The sequence below is a fragment of the Prunus persica genome, chromosome G3, assembly GCF_000346465.2.
Source record: "Prunus persica cultivar Lovell chromosome G3, Prunus_persica_NCBIv2, whole genome shotgun sequence".
NCBI classification, from domain to species: domain Eukaryota; kingdom Viridiplantae; phylum Streptophyta; class Magnoliopsida; order Rosales; family Rosaceae; genus Prunus; species Prunus persica.
This window is the reverse complement of record NC_034011.1, coordinates 15,246,940-15,265,704: the sequence shown is the minus strand read 5'-3', so window position 1 is coordinate 15,265,704 and position 18,765 is coordinate 15,246,940. Positions and strand designations below refer to the sequence as shown.

Sequence of the window (18,765 nt, the reverse complement as noted above, 5' to 3'; positions counted from 1 at the left end):
CAAATCCCTAATTAATCAAATCAATTCCAAAAAGGGGAGGAATAATTCCATTCCATCTACGGAATTATTCCTCTGAAACCCTAGCCTCCGAGACTACTATAAAAGCATAGCCACACACAAGGTTGAGGTACGCCTAAATTCTTACTAAAGCTCTATAGAAATTATTTCTCAAAAACCCTAGCCACCTCCTCTCTTTCTCTCTCTTACACAAGGCTCCGGCCACCACACACGGCTCCAGCCACCCGGTTTTCCTTGAATTACCCTACCTAACTTAGGCATCGGAGGGCCTTTGGCCAGCACCCCCCGGGTGTGGTCTTTTACTCCGATCTGTTTTGCAAGGAGAAAGAGAGGCGGAGAAGACGAAGGAATCTTGGGCGAATATTCTCCCGTGAGATTATTTGCACAAACAGTACCCATCCCTGGGGAAATTGGTTTACATTGAATGCAATCCAAAATTGAAAATAAAATTTGATCTCGGGGTTCTACGCACAGTTCCTGTAGAGAATGCATTTGTCTTGAAGGAAAGGTATGTTGTACTGTCAACACCAACTCTCACTTAAAAAAAATTTGGGGTCTATATAGAAAAGATCTGTTGAAGCTCGGCATATACCGAGCTCTTCTGCCCAATAAAAACACGACACAAGGATCTCATACTACGCATTAATCGGCCTCGACTCTCAAGCTACCTCGGGAAAGGTCGAAAGGTTGTGAGCCACCCACGTCAATGACAAGACCCTTTTCTGACCACCGATCCCTCATGCCTCTTAAAGTGTGCCCCCATCCCTTCAAAAACCAGGTGTTGGCCACCTGAGCCGCCATCCCACCAGATGGGACTACCGCCATATGTGCAGATATATTAAGAATTATATTGTAATATAATATTGTAATATATCTAGTTTCCTATAATATATTAGTAGAATCCCACAGGTAGTGGATCACGATTATTTAGCCTTAGAAGGCTAACGTGATGGAGCTTCACTCTTGTATATATACCTTGTATGAATTGCCTATTAAACATAACAAAGTATTCAGTAAAATATTCTCTTGTTTATTTTCTTAAGATGGTATCAGAGCATCTTGGTGCCTGATTCTCTAGCCCTCTCCAAACCCTAGTAGACTTTCAAACATCGCCTCCATGGCAAGTGATGAACCATCAGTCATACAACCAAAAACATAAAAATACAAACAATCATTCCAATTCCAATTCCAACTCCAACTCCAACTCCAGTATGGATTCATCAAATCCATTTTTTTTTTCGTCATTGAGATCATCCTGGTCATATGCTCATTCCAGAAAAATTAAACGGTGCCAATTATTCATCATGGAGTTAATCAATGATTCATGCCCTCATAGCCAAGGACAAGTTAGGATTTGTTGATGGATCCATTCAATGGCGGATCCAGGAATTTTTATAGGGGTAGGCTAAATAATTTTTTTATTTTATATAAAGGAGATATATTATAATGTTTTTTTCTCTTGAAACAAAAATTTAAATAAAATTTTATAAATCAAACAAAGTCACATTACAAGCAAATATAACACAAAGAAGTACAAAATATAAATAAATATCAAATCAAACACTTGTCCAACTTCAAAAATACATGTTCGAATGCAAAAAAAAAATTAAAGAGCTTGCCTTTTGAATGTCATCACGTTGATTGATTGGGTGTTCACAAATTGGAATGCATTTCCTAGGATCCCATTCTAAAGAAGCAATATCAAACTCTTTAGACTCAACTACTTGAGATTCGAGTTCAGAAAGTTCCTTAGGAATTGAAGTATCAACATTAGATGCAGAAGGTGTATCCTTGTTATTGTTACGACTTTTTTTGAAGAATGAATAAATAATTTTTCCTCACTTTGCTGGTCTATTATCATCATGTGACAGATATCATAACAAGAAATACTAGACACCAAAAATCATATATGCTAATTAATTATTCAAGTTGTGAAAATAAAACATATATCAACAATCTCCAAAAAATTTCACCCAAACCCTAAATCATAAAAACTTAACAACAGCAATTAAAATTGGAAATTGAATATATAAAAAAAGAGAAAAACTTACCAATATTGAAGAACCCACTAAAGATAGGTTGGTACAATTTTTTAGAGGAGGAGAGCTATTTCCTCTAGGCTCTCAAGTTTCAAATATGGCGTTTTGGGTGGCTAGAAGAAATCTTTCGATGTTTGCTCTCTGTGGGTGTAGCCCAATATCAGTACAATTAGAATAGCTCAAGTTGGTAGAGCCTTAGCGTGAGTTCTGCTTCTAATCAAATTTATATAGGTTTGGATTGATGTTTATTATTTCCTATATGCTTTAGGAATGGGCTTATTTTAAATAGAAGACTAAGTTATATGGTGTAGTGGGCTAATATTTATTGGAGTAGGAATAAACTTATAATATTTAAATCATATTTAATATTAAAAATCTTCCCCCCACCCCAGCCTAGGCATAAATTCACCCTTGGATCCATTCAACGTCCTTCAGAAAAAGAACAACCAAAAGAGTACGCTCTTTGGAATCAATGCAACCGTATGGTTCTGACATGGCTTTCACACTCTATGGAGCTTGGTCTCACCAAAGGAGTCATTCATGGGAAAACTGCACACCAAGTATGGAAGGATTTCAAAGATCAATTTTCACAAAAAAATGCACCAACAGTATACCAAATTCAAAAATCCATCACATCTCTTTCACAAGGCGCCATGACAGTCCAAGTTTATTTCTCAAAACTCAAAGACCTTTGGGACGAGTTGGAGGCATATCAACCTCCCCTCACATCTAACGAGGAGAAGACACACCGAGAACGAAAAGAAGAAAATCAAAGGATGCAATTTCTCATGGGCCTAAACGACACCTTTAATAATGATCGCACCAATATTCTCATGATGACACCATTGCCCAACATTCGTCAAGCCTATTCACTCTTCATTCAAGGCGAGACTCAACGACAAATTACCTCAAGTGCAACTGAATATTTCCCCTTCGCTGCTGCAATCCAAAGCCGCCCAAACAATTTTTCCAATGATTCCAAGCAAAATAGGTGTGAGCATTGCAATCTAGAAGGGCATTCAATTGCAACCTGTCGAAAACTGAAATACTATTGTAAATTTTGTGACACAAAAGGTCACACAGAGGAAAGATGCAATTACAAGAATGGAATATGGGCCCCCAAGGAAGGAAAATCCTTCAAGCAAGGACAATCCTCACAACAACAACGTGGTTCTCAAGGTCATTATTCTCAAAACTCACGTGAGGGCTTCCCTTCTTCAAATACACGCCCATCAGCCAACGCGGCTTCCCAAGCGGCCCCAGCCATCCAGCCAACTACTTCCAGCCCATGCCCAAGTCCATCTTCCACTCTACAAGCCCCACAACATAATTTTTTAAATGGATTTTCTATTGCAGAACTTCAACAACTGACCCATGTTGTATACATGATACAATCAAACAGTGGATCTGGTAATAGCAATGCTTATGCAAATGCTACAGGTCTGCCTCCTTTTGCCATTCCCTTACTTAATTATGTATTCACTCAACCTTGGATTTTGGATAGCGGAGCTACTGATCACATCACTTCTGATTCTACATTTTTCACTAAAACAGAATCCTCACCAATACCTACTGTTAACTTGCCCACTAGGTCTTCTGCCCCAATCACTTCTGTTAGCATTGTACCATTCAATTCCGACATCACTTTAGACAAAGTTTTATGTGTTCCTTCTTTTCGCTTAAATCTTATGTCTGTCAGTAAAGTCACTAATTCTCTAAATTGTTGTGCTATTTTGTTTTCCACTTTTTATGTCTTGCAGGACTTGGCTACGGGGAAGATGATTGGCTCGGGTAAACAACGTGGTGGTCTCTATTACATGTCTCTGTTGCGAAGGGCACTTGTCACCTGTCAAGTATCCCATTCCTCAAACCTGTGGCATATGCGACTTGGACATCCATCACCTTCTCGTCTTAAATTACTTTCTCCATTATTGTCTTCCGGTACTCTTTCCTTTGATAATATTTGTACTGTTTGTCCTTTGGCCAAGCCAACCAGACTTCCATTTCCTTTAAGTTCAATATCAACTCATGCGTTTGATTTATTACATTGCGATATATAGGATCCACATAAAATGCCCACACATTTAGGGGCACGTTTCTTTCTTACCATTGTGGATGATTTTACCAGATGTGCATGGATTTTTTTGATGCAGCATAAGTCTGATACACAGCACCTTTTAAAATCTTTTGTTGTTTTTGCTCGTAATCAATTTTATGCCCACATTAAAGTCATTCAAGTAGACAATGGGTTCGAATTTCTATCCATGAAAGATTTTTTTCAAACCACTGGCATCGAGTGTTGTGGAACGTAAACATCATCATATTCTCACCGTTGCACGTGCACTCCTTTTCCAATCCCAATTACCTCTTTCTTTTTGGGGTGAATGTGTCTTGACTGCTGTCTACCTTATTAATCGACTACCATCACCACTCCTATCCAACAAATCCCCTTATGAATTAATATACAAACGTCCACCATCTTTTGACCACTTCAAAGTTTTTGGTTGTCTGTGTTATGCATCTGTTGTTCATCCTACCACTAAATTTGATCCTTGTGCAAAATCTTATGTCTTTGTTGGCTACCTTACTAGTAAAAAAGGTTACAACTTTATGATATGGAGACAAATAATTTTTTCGTAAGTCATGATGTCAAATTTTATAAGAACCATTTCCCATTCTCATCTCCCACCTGTACCTCACCTTCTAGTTTTGTTTTACCCCAACTCTGCAATGACACAAATGACAGTCGGCCCCTACCTCTCACCCATCCTGACCCATGCGACCACTAGCCCATTCATACATCCACACAGCCGCACCCTGTCAACCTTACATCTCCCCGTGATGTTTTTTCACCACCTACCACATCACCAAGTTCTCTCCCTACCGCCCACATGCCCCATCCCGTTGACCCCACCCTTGACTTACCCGACACCACCACACCTCATACCCCACCCATGTCCCCCCAAACCTCTAATCTACCCTTTTATCCTACTGACCCTCCATCACCATTTCCTACCTTACAACTCCCACAACCCCTTCCTTCACCACCACCCCTCCCAATGTGTCATTCCACCCGTCCAATGCAATCTTCGGCATGGCATAAGGACTACCACATGTCCAACCCAGGTTGCTAAAACTTATGTTTTTGATACAAATCTTGTGTAGGTAGTAAGAATGCAACAGAAATGTGATCTTAATGGAAACATAGAAATGGAAATTGCTGCTTTTAGCTTGCAAAAGCTGCATCCTTGTTACATTTCCTTTGAACAGCTTCTAATTTGAGGTTAAAATGCACTTGGGACATCAGTGCGTGAAAACGAATCTGAACCGGAAGTGGTCTCCTCGTAATTAATGGCTTCTATTGGAAGTTCTGTAAGGCGCTGGAGGAACCACGACATTGGGGATATACCAACATCTGAAACTCCCTCGAGAACTTGAACAACCTGCCTCATGGTTGGCCTATCCTTCTCATCATCTTGAATGCACGAACAAGCGACTTTGCATGCTCTACCAAGTTCATCTTTGTCGGCTTGGCCTTCTAACCTGTAATCTAACAAGCTAATAGCATCTTTTCCTTGATTTATTACATTTGCAACCCGAATAGGAAGGTAGTTTTCTAACCCATCATTGAACCAGTCTCTGTTTCGCCTTCCTGATATAACCTCAATAAGCCACATTCCATAGCTAAACACATCAGCTTTTGGAGTGATGGCTTTGCCTGAAAACCATTCTGGTGAAAGAAAGCCTAGCGTTCCTTGCATGGTTGTTAAAACTCAGCTGCAGTTTCCGTCTTTCAGCTTTGCAAGACCAAAATCCCAAAGTTTCGGGTTGTATTATGCATCCAACAAAATGTTATCAGGCTTGATGTCACAGTGTATGATGCAGTCCATGCACTCCTCATGGAGGTAAGCCAATCCTTTCGCATTCCCTATTGCAATATGATATCTAGCTTTCCAATCTAAGACTAGTGGGTTCTTCGGAAGCAAGAGGGAGTGTAAAGTGTTGACATGAGTCTCCTAATTAACAAAAGGGATTTATTTCCTTAATTAACTAAGGGATTTACTTTCCCATTCTGTATAGTTGACAAATCATTATATAATTAAGAGATACTATCCTAATTGATTATTGTATCTATTTCTTTGTAAAGCACTCATGTAAACTCCTATACATACCTCCTTATGGAGAAGAATAAAACCCAACCTAATACATTCAAACCATATTCATATTTTAGCATGGTATCAGAGCAATTGATCCTAGGTTGTCTCTAAACCCTTATCTCAAATTTTTCATATTCAAATCCAAAACCCTAAATCAAATTCCTCGTCTTTTTTTTTTCAGTTCCAAATCCAACTTCCTCAAATCTAAGGTCCTCAAATCCTTTTATCAAAATCCATAAACACATACCCTCAAATCTTATACACATACCTCTCAAATCCAATTCCTACATCAAATTCATATATCAAATTCCTCAAATCATATTCCTCTCATTCTCCTATCACATCTTACTTTCGCGGCGATGTTAGGAACTCCTACGATTCTCCTCCTTATTGCATTCTTACAGAAGCATGAGGTCAATTATGCTGAACTGGCTACTCGGACTCATGCTTCTATCACCACCACCAAAGGTTCTACTTTTCATACGTCTTCTTAAAAATCAGCATGGATTATCGACTCGGGTGCTACGGATCACATGACACTTGATCCTGGCCAACTTATTAGTCGCACATCATCGAGTCTGTCGGTGGTGTCTAATGCTAATGGTACCCCCTCCCCTGTGTTGGGGAGGGCCTCTATCTCTCTCTACTTCCCTACATCTGGATTATGTATTACTTGTTCCATCTTTGGACCATAACTTGTTATCTGTTGCACAACTTACTACTACTTTGGGGTGTACTGTAACATTTTGGCCGAATCATTGTGTTTTTCAGGACATCTTCACAGGATAGACGATTGGTTGTGGTACTTAGCGGGGCAAACTCTACTACTTTGACTGGTACCGAAGAGTGAGGTCAAGGTTGGTCAAGCTTTCAGAACCAGTGGAACTCGTTTTGAGGGGGAGAGAGACAAAATTTGGTTATGGCATAAACTTCTTGGGCATGCCTCGTTCGGTTATCTTAAGAAGTTATTTCCATCATTATTTTCCAATCTTGATGTTTCCAGCTTCTAGTGTGATACGTGTGAATTGGCTAAGAGTCCTATATATAACTCCTTATGGAGAAGAATAAAACCCAACCTAATACATTCAAACCATATTCATATTTTAGCATAAAGAACCATTTGGCATGTATCATAAACTAAAATTCTTTTTGATACCTGTTGTGATGTACGAAGTTAATTAAAATTAACTTCGTACTTTTATTTTTATTTTTAGTAACACTTCGTTTTCCATTCGAGATTAGTTGGATTTCGTGCATGGATGCGTAAAGCATGACTGCGGTCCAATTAATTCTTGAATTGTCTCATTATTTGGACAGTTTGAGAATGCATAGTTATGTCACGAAATGTACGGCTACAGGATTAGGTTTCGATTGTCGAGATTTCGGTGTTATCTCTGTACGTTCTTTGGGTGATACGTAGGTACTTATACCTACGGTACACCTCAAGAACTGTATCGAGATGCTACCGAAATTCATCCATGTCGAAATCTAATCTCATGTAGCCGTACATTACGTGACATGACTATGCATTCCCGATTAGGACAGGGCCCTTACCAAAGGCATAAGGTGACATTATGACTTCGTATGAAGTTGTGATTGTGGTTCCAGGAATTATGAGCAGGAGGTGGATACATAACCCGAATAGATGCGCAAATGAATACTTGGATGGGATCGAGGATTTTATTGAGTTTGCACGTACACACAACCCAGGTGCAACTACAATCTGTTGTCCTTGTATGAGGTGTAACAACACGTTGTAGAAGACAATTGAAAATGTTGGATTTCATTTAGTAAGGAATGGAATGATTGAGACATATAGTATTTGGAACCTTCATGGGGAACAATTAGACCATGCGTCGTCTTCAAATGCCACAAGAGTGGACAATGTTGAACCTATTGTGGATCCTAATGATCAAGTCATGGATATTATACACGATGCTTTTCATTTGCATCGACCAACATCAATCAGGATGGGAAATATGACATGCCTACACCAATAGACAGTGCAGAGTTCGAACAATATGAAAAACTGTTAAAAACTGCCAACCAAGAGTTATACCCTGGGTGCGAGAGCTTTTCCGTTCTCACGGCCATTGTGGAGCTAATGCATGGAAAAATAAAGTATCGTATGTCGAACGTGTATTTCGATTACTTTTTTAGGGTTTTCAAGAGAATGATTTCGACGGACAATTGTTTGCCGAAAGACTATAAACAGGTGCAAAAGGTGTTGAATGGTCTTGGATTAGGTTATGAAAAAATGCACGCTTGAAAAAACAATTGCATGTTATTCTATAAAGAGCATGAAATGTTGGATACATGCCCTATATGCAATGAGTCGAGGTTCAAAATAACATCTCAGAATAGAACGACTAAGATCCCACAAAAAGTCATGCGTTATCTACCCCTGAAACCTAGGTTGCAACGATTATATATGTCGACGCATACTGCCACAGACATGAGATGGCATAAGAAAAAACGGGTAGATGATGATGTGATGCGGCATCCTGCAGATGGGGAGGCACGGAAAGAGTTCAATCGAACATTTCTCGAGTTTACTGCTGATCCCTGAAATGTTAGATTGGGACTTGCCACTGACAAATTCAATCCGTATGGGGTTCTAAACCAACACCACAGCACTTGGCCGATTTTCGTATTCCCATATAATTTTCCGCCTTGGAAATGCATGAAAAAAGAATACATGATGATGACTGTTTTGATAACTGAGGATCTTGGCAGGTCAATCGATGTTTACTTAAGGTTGCTGGTTGATGAGTTGAAGGATTTATGACAAACGGTGTGCGCACGTATGATAAATCAACTGGGAAGATGTTCACTTTGCGGGCAGCAGTTATGTGGACTGTGAATGATTTTCCCACATATGCAATGGTTTCTGGCTGGAGCACAAAGGGTTATATGGCATGTCCTGTATGCAATGAACATATAACTTCTGGTTGGCACGGTGGAAAAGTTTGTTACCTTGGTCATCGGAGATGGTTGCCATGAGACCAGGAGTGGCAGGAAAAAGATAAAGAGTTCGATGGGAACACAGAGCGTCGCCTCAGACCTAGAGGTTCTAAAGTTTGTATCGTTTGTACAGTTTCCCGATGGGTATGCTTCTAATATCGCACGTTGCGTGAATGTTGACTAGGGTAAATTTACTGGACTTAAGAGCCATGACTGCCATGTGTTTATGCAACGCCTACTTCATGTGGGTATTCGACACCTATTGTCGGAAGATGTAGTGAAGTCAATCATGTTGTTGTCCAAATTTTTTTCCCAACTGATGGCAAAAACATTGCGAAAGACAGACATGCTTCAGTTGCGCCATGACATTGTCCAAGTCCTATGCAAGTTTGAGATGATATTCCCTCCAGCTTTCTTCACAAGTATGATCCACGTGATGGTTCACTTGCCATAAGAGGCATTGCTTGCTGGTCCTGTCAACTATCGTTGGATGTATCCAATAGAAAGGTATATAATCCTTATCGTTTGTGTATGCATCATTATCACACGCTTGCTAATTCATATCATATTGTTTTATTTTGGCAGGATTCTCGGAGAGTTGAAAAAAGTGTATGCAACAGAACGAACCCGAAGGATCAATTATAGAGGCTAGAAATATGAGTCGCTTACTTTCTGTGGTATGCATTTAAAAGATGTGGAGACAGCTTTCAATCGTTCTCAGGTCAATAATGACGGATGTATGAGAAATGAAAAACTTTCTGTTTTTGCCCAAAGGGCATGACCCTTTGGAGATCCTAGACGAGGAGAGTTGTTTTCTAGAAATGGCATGGAGGTAGTGCATTAGTTCGTACTTAACAATTTTGACGAGATAACGGCATACTTAGATGAGCATGAAGAGATGATGAAGCGAGAACATCCATCACATTTGTATGCCAACAAACACCATGAATTGTTTCCACAATGGTTTTTGGATTCTGTAAGTTATAAGTGTTTTGTATTTGGTGTCAAGTTTTTGGGGACTGCACGAGATGACAAGTTGTGTACTCCAAACAACGTTGTCCATGTCCTAGGTGGAGGCGAAAGTACAAACATTGATCGATACCAAGTGATCATGGCAACACAAAATGTGTATCTAGATGACCCTAAAGCCGGGAGCGGTTGGAAAGTTGTTCAGAAGATGGATCACAAGAACGTGTATGCTATACCAGAACTAGAGCTAACTGACAATGACGTCGACAACGTGGCTAACCAACGTTTAGAATCTTCAATGGAAAATGATGCGGAAACACTTTGAGATACAAATGTTATATAAGAACCGTTTCAGATACAAGGAGTGTCTTCAATCGAAATACCGATTCAGCCAATTACAATTGACCTCGGTGATCTTCTGCGATACGATGTTGCAGTGGGCCCGAGCAACAATGATGATGTAGTTATAGAGGAGGAGGAGGATTGGGATACCGAAAGTGATGATAGCGACGATAACGAAAGTTATTATATTTCAAATGATGAATAATGAACTTTTTTGTAATTTTATTATGTCAGTGTATAGATTTTGTGTAATACAAATGTTTGAATATAGGTACTTGTTATATCCAAACCTTATATATGTGGAGAAATGAAACATTGTTAAATAAATTGAGTTGTACAAGAAAAAATGAGAAATGAAAATAAATTTAGTTATAAAATATTGGTAAATAAATATATCCAAACCCTTTTTATAATAATTTTGAAAATTATTTTGACAAAACATTTTTTAAAAATGAAAATGAGAAACAATCTGACCTAAATATGTATTTGGCGCCAAATACTTGTGCGACAAATCTCACCTCGTTGCGCATAGCTATATTTTGCGCGACGAACAAATTACTTGTAAAGTTGTAATTTCGTGCGACAACTGAACCTTTCGTCGCTAAAGTTCAATTTTGCACGACAATTTTATTACTCGTCGCGCCAATATATGTATATTATAATATTATATATATACACACATTTATTATAAAATATATTTATATATTATATTATAAATATACATATATATATTTTAAATTGACGATCGAATTAGTTCATTGTATTCATATAGGGTCAAGGAGTGTAGCTGTAAAAAAATCATCAAAATTTAAATTGAAATAACCGTTAAATCGTGACTTTTTGTTTATACCCGTCGAAAAGTTTTGTCCCATTACTTGATCTCTAAATGTTTATTTTTTTCGATTTTTGGCGTACATGATCTCGAAGTATAAACAAACAAGTTTGACGTTGGATCGTTGAAACTAGTTTCGTAGAATGTGTATGCCATGTTATACAATATATTCACTAACAATTAAGAGTTTATTTATAGTTTCGTTAAATATAACATAAGATTTTCTAGTATCCACTAGTGTAAATATCTTAACTTGAAGATCAAATTCAGTCATTGTATTCATATAGGGTCAAGGAGTATAGCTGTAAAAAAATCTACAAAATTGGAATTAAAATAACCATTAAATCGTGATTTTTCATTTATAACTGTCGAAAAGTTTTGTCCCGTTATTAGATCTCTGAATGTTTGTTTTTTTGAGATTTTTGGGGTAAAATATCGATTAGATACATTTATACAGATACAGAAAAAAGGTTCCTGTAAATAAACACACTTTGCGTGAAGAAAGAAGTTATTGGTGGCATAACACTTTCGGGGACACAGACTTCCGTCGCGCAAAATCTCTTTGAGCGACGCCAAGCCAGCCAGTGTCGCGCAAAGTACGTTTAAGCAGCAATTGGGCATCCTACGTCGCGCACTGTTATAATTTTCTAGGTTTAGGGTTTAGGGATTGCCCGACAGAAAGATTTTGTCGTCGCGCAAGGACGCAGATACACCACCTTGCACTACGGAAATATAACCTATTCGTCGCGCAAGATCGATCAGACCCTTCACTTGCTCTCTATCCTTATAAACCCTAAAACCCCAAATATTGGTGGAATAACAACCTTGCGCGATGGTTTGGTTTAATCGTCGCACAATGCAATGAAAATTTGGGTAGAAAACCTACATTGGGCGACGTCATCATTTTGTTTCTGTCACGTAAGGTCGATTAAACATACCTTGAGTGACGGTACGTTTTTGTCATTGCGCAAGGAGGTAAATATACCACCTTGCGTGACGGAAATATAATGTATTCGTCTTGCAAGATTGATCAAACCCTTCACTTCCTCTCTATCCTTCAAACACGAGGAACAACATATTTGAAATTGGAGCCGATCTAAAGGTCTAAACATATCGAACTAGAATTTCACCTAATAGGTGTAAATCCGTTTGACTGTCATATGACAACCAAATTCGAATCCGAGCATACCGTCGTGGTCGGGACGGCATGAGGATCAAATCAGAACGCAATGGCCTACACGTCAATAACGCATGGGTGGCTTGAGAAATTTTCGGTGACGAAATTTCTCAAATCACCTAACAATACCTACGCCAAACAATTCAGACGAACAAGGGGAGAATCTTATACAACTGGGCCGACCTCCAATTTGGCTAGGAAGTGGCCGAAAATGCTACCAGAGTCGAACAAAACCTATGTTTCTAATCGGACAATCACGGATTCAAATCGATCCAAACCAACTATCAAAACATCAAGAACACACTAAGAGGATGAAAACCCATACCTCGCTTGACAGTTTTTGTTACCGAAAACCCCAAAATTTCTCCTCGTTCCAATCGGTAAACCGTGCAAAATCAATCCTAGAAATTGGGTGGGCTGTGTAGAGAAAGAGGAGAGGAAAATTTTGCAACCGGTTTCTTCGGATTTGGTGGCTGGACAACGGCAATATCACAGTCTAAAAATCCGGCTGTGTGCAGAGGAGAGAACGGTTGTCGAGGGAGGAGAGAGAAAGGAGATAGAGAATGCGTGAGGGAGAGAGAGAACAGATCGGTTTTTAAAAAAATCCAACTTTGAAAAAATTATGGTTGTGCCACTGCACTTTCGTTGACCACGACTTCTTCGTTAATAATCCGATTTAGGCCCACTAGGTGTCTACAAACTCATATCAACGAGCTCTATGCAACGGTACCACTCAAATCCCAAAAAATCCTTATGCATCGAAAAGTAACTGACGTGACCCTTCCCCAAGGGCCAAAACGTAATTTCACAACTAATTAAGTAATTAATAATTATTTTTGACGAGGTGTTACACTGAATCATTATTTGATAGATTTGTTTTTGTACGCTAGATCAAATTGTTGATTTTGGGATTGCTGATGTTGACCTATTCTTTTTACAAATAAGAAAAATTTGGCAATACTCAATAATATGGAAAATATTAAGGATATAGCCAATGAGCTATTTCTTAGTTCAATGGGACTCTTCAAAGGCTTTACGCCCTATTTAATTTGTATTTTAAATTACATTTCTACCCTTTTGTATTTTATATTGGAGCCAGATCTAAGTCTCACCGACACAACCCTGGCCAATCACGGTATGCCATTCATGATAAGTTTTCCACGTGGTAGATGTGATTGGCCGGGGATAGCAAAACAGTGCTATCCTTGTTTCGTACATACAAGTTTTTCCACGGAGGCCACGAGTTCTGAATCGGAGGATCTACGCTGGCAGATTCTCGAAACTTAGAGGGCAACCAATGTCGACGCAGACGATCTTGCTCCGAGGAGATCAAAGCTCCGGTGAGGATGGGGAGAACAACGATGACGAATCTGTGGAGCAAAGAAGGCCGAGAAGGTGAAAAAGCAGTCGCAGAGGTGGCAGCTAAGATCGATGATGCAAGCAATCTCTCGACGATGCAAAGGCTCTTCCTGCGATTTCAGTGACTCGGCCTAATAGATCTCTATCTCATGTGGTAATTCAGAACCTATGCTAATTATTGTGCTGCTTTTTACTCTGATGTGGTCCGGTTTTGATGTGATTGAATTACTTGGAAATTGACTTTTTTTGAGAATTTTTTGTTCAATTTCGGTAGTGTTGTTTTTGAGATTTGAGTTGTGGCTACTTCGTTGTGTTTTGAGTTCATTTATGAATTTATTAGAGTGAACCAACTCAAGTTCCCATTGTTTCTATCAGTTTCTTTAGATTGGAAGTCTTGATTCTTTGAGACAGACTAAAGATTGTGGTTCACATCACAAGTACAAATCAAATGCCATTTTTTGTAAATTGCTTAATGTGGGAGCAAATATTTTCGTCTCCAATTATAGCAGGGCACGTGGAAAAGAAGAATATCCCTTAAATTAATTAATTGAACCAATTTATTTGGCCAATTAATTAATAAGGATAATATCTTAATTATGGGATATTATCTTTATTTAATAAGATAATACCATTAATTTAGATATTATCGTAATAAGGAGATATAATCATCATCAAATTAGGAGATTTGGATCCCAATCAAATCCATAATAGACTCAGTCCCTACAATTTGGGGAAAGAATAAACTCCTTCCTAATAAGAGTTTTATTCTCTACGAAACCCTAGCCTTCGAGGCTCCTATAAATAGATGGTTTCATTCATCATTCAAGGTACTTCAAAACCTAATTCTAAAACTTAGGAAAACTCTCCCTCTCTCTCTCTCTCTCTCCCTAGCTGCTAGCGACGCCACCACCGTCGCTGGCCATACTTCTCTCCTCTCTCCATATATTACATACATGGCTCTGGCCGCTTGGTTCACACCATACACGGCTCCATCTGCCCGATTCACACCACACATGACTCCGGCTACCCGGTTCACACCAAACACAGTTCCTACCTCCCGGTTCACACCACATGGCTCCGGCTGCCCAGTTCACACCACACACGGCTTTGGCAGCCCGGTTCACACCACAGACGAATTCGGCCATTCAGTTCACACCATACATACATCTCCGTACCCTGTTTTAGCTATTGTTTCTCTTAGATTCAATCGACCTAACTTTGGAATAGGAGGGCCTTTGACCAACACCTCCTAGGTGTGGTCTAATTACTCTGGTCTTTTTTATAGGAATCGAGGAAGAGAGAGAAGAAAGATCAAAGGTTGAAGAATCACAAAGCGAATATTCTCCTGAGAGGATTTTTGCACAAACATTTGGTGTAACCATGGCCGGAGTTATACTCAATGGGTGCCCTTAAATCAAAGGAATTTATTTCCTCCATCTTTTCATTCAATCAAAGCCTTTTGAACAACCATGGCCAGAGGCAAACACACGAGGAGCAAGACCGTCACAATGGCTCAATCCGCAACGGCCCAAAGCCATTCCTCCCACGATCTCGTGATTGACATGGTGGCTCTATCACCTCATGCCGCCATAAAACCGCAGTAAAACCTTGCTGCCGCATCACAGCCGCAACCCCGTGTGGCTGAAACCATCGCCCAGGCCCTAGGCGATGTTGAACCTGCCCTAGCCGCCATCGTACAACGTTACGGCCCTACGGCCAGTTCTACCTCGTAAGGCCCCACGGTCACACGGATACACTGTCGTGCCCTTACTACCACACCACCTAGTAGTTGGGTCTAGCCACCACCATGGCACCGCCGCACACGGTGAAACTTCCCATCACGGTGGACCCACTACCATCACCGATCTCTAAGAAAATCCTAGCCCATGTGCAATTAGGCTCCACACAATTCTCTCCTCCTGGTCCAGAAAGTCAAGTATACCTCAATTTGAGAGTTGACCAACTAACACAGAGAATGGACAACCAAAACGACTTGGTGAGGCAGCTTCTCAACCAAATAAACTTGGCTAAAAACCTTGGCCTTAGACAACAGGGCGAAGAGAGAAGGATGGAATGTGCCAGTAGGCAGTTCGATGGGTACCAAGCAGGTCGAGTAGGACTAAGCAAACAGGGGGAGGGACATCAGCTTGCCAACATGTCACAAGCATCTACAAGCCACACTCAGAGCGAACAAAGTTTCCCATATGGATTGAGTTCAAGGACCAACGCACACAAAAGGCTGGGCCATGACTTGATAGCCACGCCCACAGAGAAATGTTCATAAAAGGCTAGGCCCTCAGGGAGGTCAAAATGTTGACTCTCGCAATGAGGATCATGAAGAAAGGCGTTCCGCTGCCCGCTCTCAAAGAACCAATTTTTGTCGACAAGCTACAAGGAATCTCTCGCAAGCATAATCCATCAACACATCACCTAGGTAGGACAACCAAGAAAGCCTACCCTAGCGAGCCAACGAGGAAGTCAATTAGCGTCGCCCAAATTGGGAAGCTCACCTAGTCGAGAAGCTCGTGAACAATCGACTTCGAGATTTGAAGATCAGAAAAGGTTTCGAAGATCCTCTGCGCAAGAAGGTGGACTTAGTAAACTCCTTATCATTCACCTCCAAAATCGAGCAAGCTGCTCCCTCGAAGCGATTCTCAAAGTCTTCATTCACACACTTCAAAGGGAATTCCTATTGCAAGAGCCATCTGAAACTCTTGAAAAGTGTTATGATCTCCTACAAGGCCGACAACGTGCTAATGTGCAAAGTGTTCATCATGACTTTAGGAGGAGCTACTCGAGACTAGTTCCACACCCTACCAGTCGGGTCGATTAGCAGCTTCAAGGAGCTAGGTTACGACTTCACCAAAGAATACACTTCTTACCGGATGATCGAGAAGAACTGACCATTTGTTCAACCTACACAAGAAGTTCGATGAATCCCTCCGAGACTACATCAAGAGGTTCAAGGCAGAGAAACAAACATTGTAGGATGTGATGACCAAGTTGTGTCTTCTGCCTCCCAGAAAGGCCTGCCAATTTAGCACAACTTATACGGCGAGCTAACTATCGTTCCCAACCAGACTCTAGCAGAGGTCTACTTGACCGCCGAATGCTACACGTTCTAGGATGATGATCGAATCGCCGTAAAGAAGTCTACTAGGCAAGCTGACCAACCAACCAAATAGCCAGGTCAGTGAGGCGACAGATTCAACAACAAGAATAGTGCCAAAAGCAAGTCCTAAGGAGACCCCTAGGCAGATGAGAAATTCACTAAGTTTTCCATCCTCATACATCAAATCATAGTCCAAGTGAAAGACAAACCTTGGGTGAGGAGACCACCGCCTCTAAGAGAGGACTAGGATAAGAACAATGCCCACAAATATTGTGCCTTCCGTAGGGGATAGGGTCATTACACGAAGAACTGGTGAGAGAAGGTCACTGCACGAAATTCATTACAAAGCAGCCCATCCAGCAGATTGAAGAGTACGATACCGCCAAGGAGCCACCTTAGATGGTCATAAGGATTAACACAATCCTGGCCGACTCCAAGGAGTCCAGCCTGACCAACAAAGAAAAGAAGAGGAAGATCAAACAGGCCATTGTGAAGCCTTCTATTAGCAGAAGATGATCCAGTGATCGATTTCCAAAAGAAAGATCTAATCGCCCTCGATTTGCTACACAACGACGCCCTCATCATCAGCATCCAAATCGCTCAGGCCGTAGTCGATTGAGTCCATACAGACAAGAGCAGCGTAATCAACATCCTACAATTGGCCATTATCCAATAGATGGGTCTGGAGACAAAGATCAAGAAACCAGTGAGGTCACTGACTGGCTTTAATGGCTCAACAACAGTTACCACGGGCATGATAGATCTCGATGTCTACTCCCCACTTGTAATAAGCTTTATATTAGCAAGATCAATGCCATCACCTCTGCCACACATCAGAAAATTCGCTACCCAATCACTAGGGCCAGTGTCGGCTAGATTTACAGCGATCAGGCAATGACAAGAAAATGCTCAGCTCAAGGGTTGAATAGAATCAAGCAAGCACAGTTGCTCCCTGTGAATCAAGCACATCTGAAGGGAGTAAAACAAGCAGAGGAGAAAGCAGATCTCGTTTCTGAAGGCCGAGCTGACCAGAAAGGAAAGGGAATAGCTACTCCCCAATAACAATCAAAGAATCAGGACCAAGTCGAGCGAATCCATTCAGAGGTCTCTCTTGAAGAAGGATGAAAGCCCAAGGGAATCCAAGGGATAAGTAGCATAAGATGACATGACCCATGGACCAAATGGAGCCCCAAATAACCACCCAAATTTGGGCAACTAAGGGGAAGCTTTCCCCTTGCCTTTTGTGTTGTCCTATATAAGCTAAGTCTTGGAGAAAACCTTTTTGGTTTCCTACTTTGGTTTATAAGTAATCATCTTTGTATCTCATCTTCTATAAACCAAAAATTGGTCCAATCAAGAAGTAGACTAGCATCCATACCTCTTGATTGCCTTTTCTTCATCTTTAGGAGCATTTGGTGTGATGAGGTAGGAATCCAATCTTGGAGTTGGAGCCCTAAGGTGAAGGAGTCAAAATCAAGAGAAACAAAATGTCTTTCCAACAAAGGTGTTCATTCTTGAGAAATCAAGAAAAGGTCATCAAGGGTAAAGATCTATTCACTACAAGAAAAAACATTTTTTGAGACCAAAGTTTTAAAGACCAACACAACTTTGGTTGCCTAATAGAGTTATTAGCGAGGACATTTTGTATTTTCGTCGCCAAAAGTTTCTTGAGATTTAGGTATGGATTAAGACTTCAACCAACTAATTGGCGACAAAATCTTTTCGAAGGGCAACCAAAATATTTCGACGCTGTTCAATGAATTCGCGACCAAATGCAATTTTGGTCGCCCTTTTTC

At 40.4% G+C, this 18,765-nt stretch overlaps 1 pseudogene; it reads right to left on the bottom strand.

Moving 5' to 3' along the window:
- On the bottom strand, positions 5,342-6,896 carry LOC109948074 (annotated as a pseudogene).